At 37.4% G+C, this 8130-nt stretch overlaps 1 long non-coding RNA gene across 1 annotated transcript; it reads right to left on the bottom strand.

Moving 5' to 3' along the window:
- Positions 1-206: 206 nt before the first annotated feature.
- LOC109376456 (uncharacterized) lies at positions 207-7034 on the bottom strand. Its single transcript, XR_002122736.1, has 4 exons — positions 7005-7034; positions 3838-4105; positions 1125-1201; positions 207-245 (listed from the first exon to the last, which is right to left on the bottom strand). It is a non-coding gene; the product is annotated as an uncharacterized LOC109376456 (long non-coding RNA).
- Positions 7035-8130: the final 1096 nt, after the last annotated feature.

The raw sequence follows: 8130 nt of genomic DNA, 5'->3' as shown, positions 1-8130 counted from the left end.
AGGTCCATAAGTTTAGTACCTATGTTTTCTTCTATACAGTTTATTGTTTCAGGTCTTATGTTTAGGTCTTTGATCCATTTTGAGTTAGTTTTGGTACATGGTGACAGCAGTCTAGTTTCATTCTTTTGCATGTGGTTTCCAATTCTCCCAGCACCATTTATTGAAGAGGCTTTCATTTCTCCAGTGTATGGTTTTGGCTCCTTTGTCAAAAATTATATGATTTCACTGATATGTGGCATATAAAACTGAAAGCAACAAAGAAACAAGACAAACAAATAAACAAAAACTCATAGACAATAGTTCAGTGGTTACCAGAGGATAAGGGGGAAGGAGGGATAGTAGGAGAGGGTAAAGGGGGTCAAATATATGGTGATGGATGGAGAACTGACTGGGTGGTTAACACACAATGTGATGTATAGATGATGTATTGTAGAAATGTACACTTGAAATCTATGTAATTTTACTAACCATTTTTCACCCCAATAAATTTTAATTAAAAATAATAAAAAGAAAGGTAACGTAACTTTTAAGTGACTATAGTGTTGCATTATATGATCTTGACAAAATTGACTTAACTGACTCAGATTCTCTTAACCTTATATATAGACTAATAAAATCGTGATTAGTTAAAAACGGCCAAGTGGTTGATAGAACTATCCCTGTTATCAGTCTTTTTCTGTACTGTTTGAATTTTTAAAGATTCTTGACTAGTTCTATCTCAAAGAGATCTTTTGATGAAAAGATCAACGCACAACAAGTGTTATAGTATCAAATGCATAAAGATTTAAGAATTACTTGGGATCATCGACTGGATCCCAGTAAGTATTCCAAGAATTCAATTCCAGGTGTTTGCCCTAGCTTTAGTCTGCTCAGAGCATGTGTTTAATCAGGATGATCAGCTGAAACACGGACTTAACATGCATTTCATCATGGCAAACTGTAAATGACTGGTGAAGGGCAAACCACCACCGGCTCCTCATCCCTAAACCAGGAAAATCTTAAGGTTAGAACCAAGGCTTTTTCAACTACCAAACCTCAGCCCCTATGAACACTGAGCCCCAAAACTTGCTAGGTAATTAGAAATTCAACTGAGGTAAAAATGAATGTTTTTCGTTCACACTTACCTCTGGGATCAGGTGAATCCAGCATCTATCTGGGAATGAAGCTGAACTACAGAATCTATCAACTACTTAGCATATCTCTGGGGGGAAAAAAAACACAGAGTTTATGACAAGACTTGAATGCACACCAGCCTACTCCACACCAAGTCACACCCATACAGCCTCAAGGAAAATTGCTCTTCTTTATTTGAATCTCCACTTAGTAATATAAATTGACCCATCTATATGCAGAATATCATCAAATGCCCGAACTCAATATCAGATTAGGGCAGGACTTCTACACAAGCTCATTAAATTTTTGAATAAATTTAATAAAAGGTTGGGAAAAACTGTACAAAAGTGTAACCAGCCTCTGAAAGTTTATAAATGCCAACAGTCTCACAATAAGAGAAAAGGTATGCAAAGGTCAAGAGCCATGTGCTGGCTGCAACCAGAACTTGGCAGCCATGGGAGTAAATGCAGGGAGATGAGGCACAAATGGCATTGGTTACTGTCAGCCTCTCAACTCCACAGGCATGTGTGGCTGCAGAACACATGTAACCAGTAATTAAATTCACAAAATCCTAAAAAAAAAAGCTAAACGTCAGATAAATAAGACGGTTATCCAAAGCAGTTTTTTTCAAAGCACATTCCAATTTCATTTGAGCCCAAACCGGCTGTATTTAACCTTTACCCTTGGTAAACTTTTTATCGCAAAAAAATAAAGAAAACCTTCCCTTGATATAGCAAAACTGAATTCACATCACTTGGAGCCCAAGTCAGCCACAAGATGGCAATATAAGCTTTAATTTCCTCTTCCGGAGTTTGAGTGTAATCTGAACTTTCAGGTGAAACCAACTGGAGCCAAAGTTTATTGCTGCAGGCAACCCTTCAGACTATTCCTTATTCTTCATCTAATTACTAACTAGAAAAATTTTCTCTTACATTTAATCATTTAAAACTTATTAACTAAAAGTATTACAATTGTACTGTTATCATGTTCCTTTTCATACAGCAATGTAAAGAATTTAAAATTTATCACCTCAAATACAATCTAGCTAGAAAAGACATGACTCATGAAAATTAATGTCCATGGTAAACACTAAAGAAGTGGTAGAGAAAGCAAGTAATGTTAAAAGAATCATTGATCAAGGGAGGCTTCATAAAGAATGTTAGAGGAAGGAACAAGGCTAGCAGTTATGTTTGATTATACAGAATAAACAGATAATATAAAATTGATATTAGACATGCTTATTATAAAATGTGATGATTATTTTCATTCCAGGATTAAATTGAATAAAACATCCTATTGATTAAAAAAAAGAAAAAGGTAGGTCTTGAATGAGTATTAAAACTGCACTTAAAATAAACTGCACTGTATATTTGAAAGTTGCTGAGACAGTAGATCTTAAAAGTTCTCATCACAAGAAAAATAATTTCTTATCTAGGTGTAGTAATGGATCTTAACCAGACTTACTGTGGTGATCACTTTGCAATATATACAAATACAGCATCTTTATATTGTATACCTGAAACTAATGTTATGTGACATATCTCAGTTCTTAAAAATTGCACTGTCCAATAGGTAATACCACACACAGCCATTTAAATGAAAATCTAATTTAAAATAAAATTTCTGTCATACCAGTCACTTTTTAACTGCTTAATATCCAAATTTGGCTAATGGTTACCATATCGGACATTACAAATATAAAACTTTCCATTGCAGAAAGTTCTTTTGGACAGTAGTGCCTTGAAGGAGAAGTATGATTAAAATAAGATGACAGAACCATAGAATCATTTTACTCAAAAATTACAGCCCCATATTTAAAAGGAAATTTGAGGTTCAGAGAAGTTACATTTCCCAAGGTCACTTAGCTATTCAGAGCTAGGATTTAAGTCCAGTTGTCAAAACTCCCTATTTTCGCTTCAACATGCCACTACCTACATGCAGTAAGCAGCAGAGCTACAGGAGATGGCTTACTTTAGGATGTAATGAGAACATACTGGCTCAGTAGGTTGGAAAGAAACTGAGGTGGTTTTAAGTATCTCAGAGATATAATCCAAGTGTTATTTTACTCCTTTCCTGTCCGGTACTTGAATGCTTTAATTATGGAGAATGTTTTCAGATCAGCAGGAATGAAGACAGGAAGCAAAACATGAAGTCAGAGGTTTCTATAGTTCTAATTATGTCTACCTCAAAACTCCATGATCCAAGTACTTCTTACAGGAGAACAGTTACAGATTTAAAGGTGCAACTTCTATTTGTCTCATCTCACAAACAAAATCCAGATTGCAAAGGGCCTGGTCTCTGTGTATTTAGCACATAGCACCAAGCCTGGCACATAAATCCTGGTGTTAAATACATGATGCCTTTCCCAATGTGGGATGCTCCCTGCAGGGTTCTAGTTATGCTTCAGCAAGCTGTCATTCTACCATGTGAAGGCCACATCGTATTTACTGAGTATAAATTATTTTGTAAATACCCCATAAACAATCAATGACCCACTCATTTTGTTCCCTGTGCGAAGTAAGTGCTTCAAAGTACTAGTGCTCATGGCACCAGTTTCATTTTATATATGTGAACAGATGTTTCATGAAGGCCTGATACAAACTAACAATTGGTAACAACTGATGCTTCTGTTTTATTATATTTTATTATATTACTACTCAATTTTACTCTTTCTACTGTGTCTAGCAATTTTGGGATACAATGGTAACTCAAAGAACCTCTTACCTTTTTTAGATGGAAAAGAAACATACATATATGTACAGGTGACAGAGAACACTTTATGGCAACATATCTTGGTCAAAGTTCTAGTATTTGCCTTTGTGGTCCCATCGGACTTTAACCATTCCTACTGAGAATGTCCTAATCTGAGCCCACTTGCTTTTTAGGGTGTCGGCAGCAGATGTTATGAAGGCTTTCACAGTGCCACTTCTGGGCTGGCAAACAAGGTGCCGAAAACCCAGGCCTTCTTTCTTCAGTGGATTCCATCTTCAACCTTACACAAAGGAAAATACAAAACTTTGTATGGGAAGTATGCAATATTGGTGCTTGGCATAGTTGTTTTGAGGAAGTATGCTATATTGGTGCTTGGCACTGTTTTAGAGATAGCTCTATAGGGCACTGCCATCAGAACAGACCGCCAAGTTTTGGTCTCTACTCACTGTTAGCTATTTTAGCCAAGAATACTGATTGTTTTAAACTCTTAGTGCAGGAGGAATCCCCTCAGCATGTGTAAGTGGTGAGATCAGAAATATGACTAACCATGCAGCTCATCCTGAGAGACCACTATTTCACCCAGCCCAGACCCATTGCTGGAGGAGCTAACAAAAATGAAATGAAAACATAGAACCTGAGGGAAACAGCAGGAAGGAATAACTTGAAATTCAGATGCAAGAGGAAATAAAACCTTCTACTCTATTAACATGATATTTTTATCTATTTCATAATACTTTGCCTATCAAAATATATAAAGCACTTTTCATATTTTACCTCATTTTGCAAGTACTATGTCATCTCCATATTATAGATATGGAAGCAGTTTGAGACTAAATAAATGGCAGGCAACTTAGCCTAGGGGTTAAAATAATGGATTTTGAAGTTGGACAGAACTGAATTTGAACCCTGGTTCCCCCATGTACTTGCTGTGGCCTTGGGCACAGTTATGTAACTTCCCTAAGCCTTAGATTCCCTTTCTGTAAATGAGGACAAATACCACCTACACCTTAGAACTATTGTGAAGACTAAATGAGGTAAAATATAATATAATATACTTTAATGTTCAATATGTTGTTTCTATTAATAAGTGTCTAAGCTCAACCACTTAATGACTAGGAATGCAGATATCCTGCCTAACAAATTCAACTTTTCAGAACAATCTTGAAGCCAGGGAAGTCACTCATGTACCAACAGTGCCCTTCCAAATCTAAGATCTTTTAAGAGTTCACTCCCCCTTTCCCCTCAATTCCCTACTTAACAGTGAAGACTCCAATATATTTTATATAGTTACTCAACAAAAGCATATTTCCATTAGAAAGCAGCTAATTTTTCTCCCAGTCAACAAAGCCTCCTAACTGGAAAACTAAATGTTTCCCAAGACATGATGTTATCAGCCTTTTAAGACTTTTAAAATAGGTTTGGAGGAATTCCAAAACTTCCTTTTTTATTTTGCATGTTTACATCCCCCCGAAAGTCAAGTTTTTCCTAACTTAACACTAAAATGCATTACTCGCTCAATATCATAATTTAAGGAAGACATCCAGCACACTTTGCTAAGTAAACACTGTGAGCATGCCCTTTCTGCCCTTGTGAATACAAAGACCACGTGGTTTCTGTGGCTCATGTTATTCCTTCTCAACATTACATCCCTAAACCAAAGTGGGCAAAGACATAAAAGCATCAGCATGGTGTTGCTTTTAATAGAAAATCCTTTATTGCTCAATCAAGATATTTATGGTGTTGGTTGGTTTCTAGTCACCAGTACACGCATAAAATAAATATAACTGGAAGCACTGCGTATTTAGAGTCCTTATAAACAATATATCAAAACCCAAATTGTAAACGACCTAAAAGTCAAATAATAAAGGTTGGATAAATTATGGTATGCGCACATGTTAGATTGCTGTGTAACCATTATAAAGAACGTGGATGCTATTTACTCATTTGGAAATCTTAGGGTAAGGAGGGGAGTAAGATGCATATATTGATAATAGCTGCAGAAAATATCTCAGGAAGGATACACAAGAAACTGTTAACACTGATTGGGAAGGGAATCGGCTGGCTTAGGAGACTTCATTGTATATACTTTAATCCCTTTTGGATGTTGAACCATGTGAATGTATTACCTACTCAAAAAATAACATTCATTTAACAATAAAGCTTGACTATTATAAGGATTATGGGAGGTCCACAACTGGCTGTTACTACATTCCATACACTAGTTTATGTCTTTCTCACAACTCCTGCCTGTAAAGATAACCAACACCTATACTTTATTCAAACTAAAGTATATCAAAGAGGAAAATGAGAATCTGGTGAAATTACCCTCAAGGTCACTAGGCGAAACATTTTATGAGAAAAAAAGATATACTAAATAAATGTATTGCTTACTTCTAGAAGTCACCTAACATTATACAACCAACTAGAGCCTGGCTTTTGTATATTTTGATCCTCAAAAGCTGAGCCTCAGAATGACTCACTGAAGGTCACTGGAACAGTAGACTCTGGCGCTGGAATTTGATTTAGGTTTGCACTAAGCTAAGGCCCCTGATTTTTTTTGGTATATCTTAAGCTTTTTAGGGCACCCTCACCACAGTGGCAACACTGAAATTAGGAGCTCTTCTTAGGGTTCACTAAAATCTTCTGACTTCATTTTGCTGCTTAGTCTTACTAAGAAAACTGGAAGGCTCTGAGCAAAGACCAGGGCCAAGACAATATCCACTGCAGCTCACGCAAACCCAGGAAGGACCAGGGTCCTGCAGACACAGAGGCGTTAAAATGTACTGGTCTGAACTTCTCCCAAGACCTAACCTCTCACCCAGGGAAACAACAGAAGTCAAACGGCACTGGGATAATAACTATAGCTTTCCCTCCAAGCAAAACGAATCCACACGTTTTCCAGGAACACATGCACTCTGTACATGAAGCAGAGTCTATTGTTCCAGTCACCAGGTCTAGGGAAGGAAGGCAGACCCAGGTCTGCAGAGGCCCACGTGGAAACAAGCCAGGCAGAGCATTTCACTGCCTTCTTCCAGTCTCCACCAGCCGAGTTTAATCACCTTACAACTCACATACACACTACAAACCTCGCTTGAAATAAAGGCCTGCCACCAGGATACATGGCTCAAATGAAAAAGAAATTCAAAACACTTAGGGAACAAAATGAAGTGCACACTTACCAGCCCACCACCAACCGGAGAGAGAGAAAGTGCAGAGACAGGAAGTGGCTTTAAGAAGTGGCCTCAGAGTCTGATTGGCTAATGAGTTAAAGGCGGATCCCACCTCCTTTACCTTAAAAGGTGCTGATATGACAACCCTCTCTTTCACCAACTTATCTCTATGAACCAGTGATGCTACCTGCACTGTTTTAGTTGAACTTTTTAAACCAAGTTTCCTTTTAAGTTAATGTACTTAGCACAAGCTAATAGGCTAATTCAGGCTGTTTATACACATTCCTGTTTAGATGGGTCTACTGCAAACAATTTTCATTCCTTTAGGATAATTTCCTATCCTTTTAATTAATGCAAGGTAATTTATGCAAGGTTTCATTATGAACAGTTGAGACCTGTTCAAGTTAGAACTTACTTTCAGGGCAATTAATAGTCAAGATTAAAAAAAATAGTCAAATTAACCGGCTTAGTGGATAAAAGATGGGTGGTTGGTTTAAAGGCTTAGGCTTTGAAGTAAAACTTAGCTGTATAAACGAACCTTGTTAAACTAACCCTTTTCTCTCTAGTTTCTTTTTCACCATTTACGACCCCTGGCTCAAACCCCTTTGACTTGTCAATTCTTTCCACATTTACTGTTTCTTTGTCTAAAAGGTATAAAAGCTTCTGATGGGTAGGTAGAAAGGTAGAGATGAGCAGAAGGAGGGAACTAGCCCTGGTTAGGAGGCCCCTTGCAGCCGCCCCTGCTTGGGTCACAGATATCCTGCTCTGCAGGGTACTGAAAACAGAGGCGGACACAAATACCTAGCTCAGCAGGATATTGAAAACAAGACATTACGGTTTAGCCTCCCCACTTAACAGGCTTTCCTAAAGAATGATGAGAAGATAGCAGGCTGGAACATGCCCTAAACCAAGAAGATGTGTCATTAGAAGAGGAAAAATGCTGGAGAGGGAGGGGAAACATCCTGCTTATCAGAATGTACTTCTTGCTTCCCAGGACCATACATTATATTTGGCCCCTTTTTATTTATTTTATTTTTTTATTTTTTTTAATTTTTTATTGTTAGTTTCAGGTGTACAGAACAATGCAATAGTTATCCTTTTCACCCTCACAAAGTAACAACTCCCCTCCCCCCAT

This window comes from Hipposideros armiger, unplaced genomic scaffold (assembly GCF_001890085.2).
Source record: "Hipposideros armiger isolate ML-2016 unplaced genomic scaffold, ASM189008v1 scaffold_1132, whole genome shotgun sequence".
Classification (NCBI taxonomy): Eukaryota; Metazoa; Chordata; class Mammalia; order Chiroptera; family Hipposideridae; genus Hipposideros; species Hipposideros armiger.
This window is presented reverse-complemented; position numbering and strand designations above follow the sequence as displayed.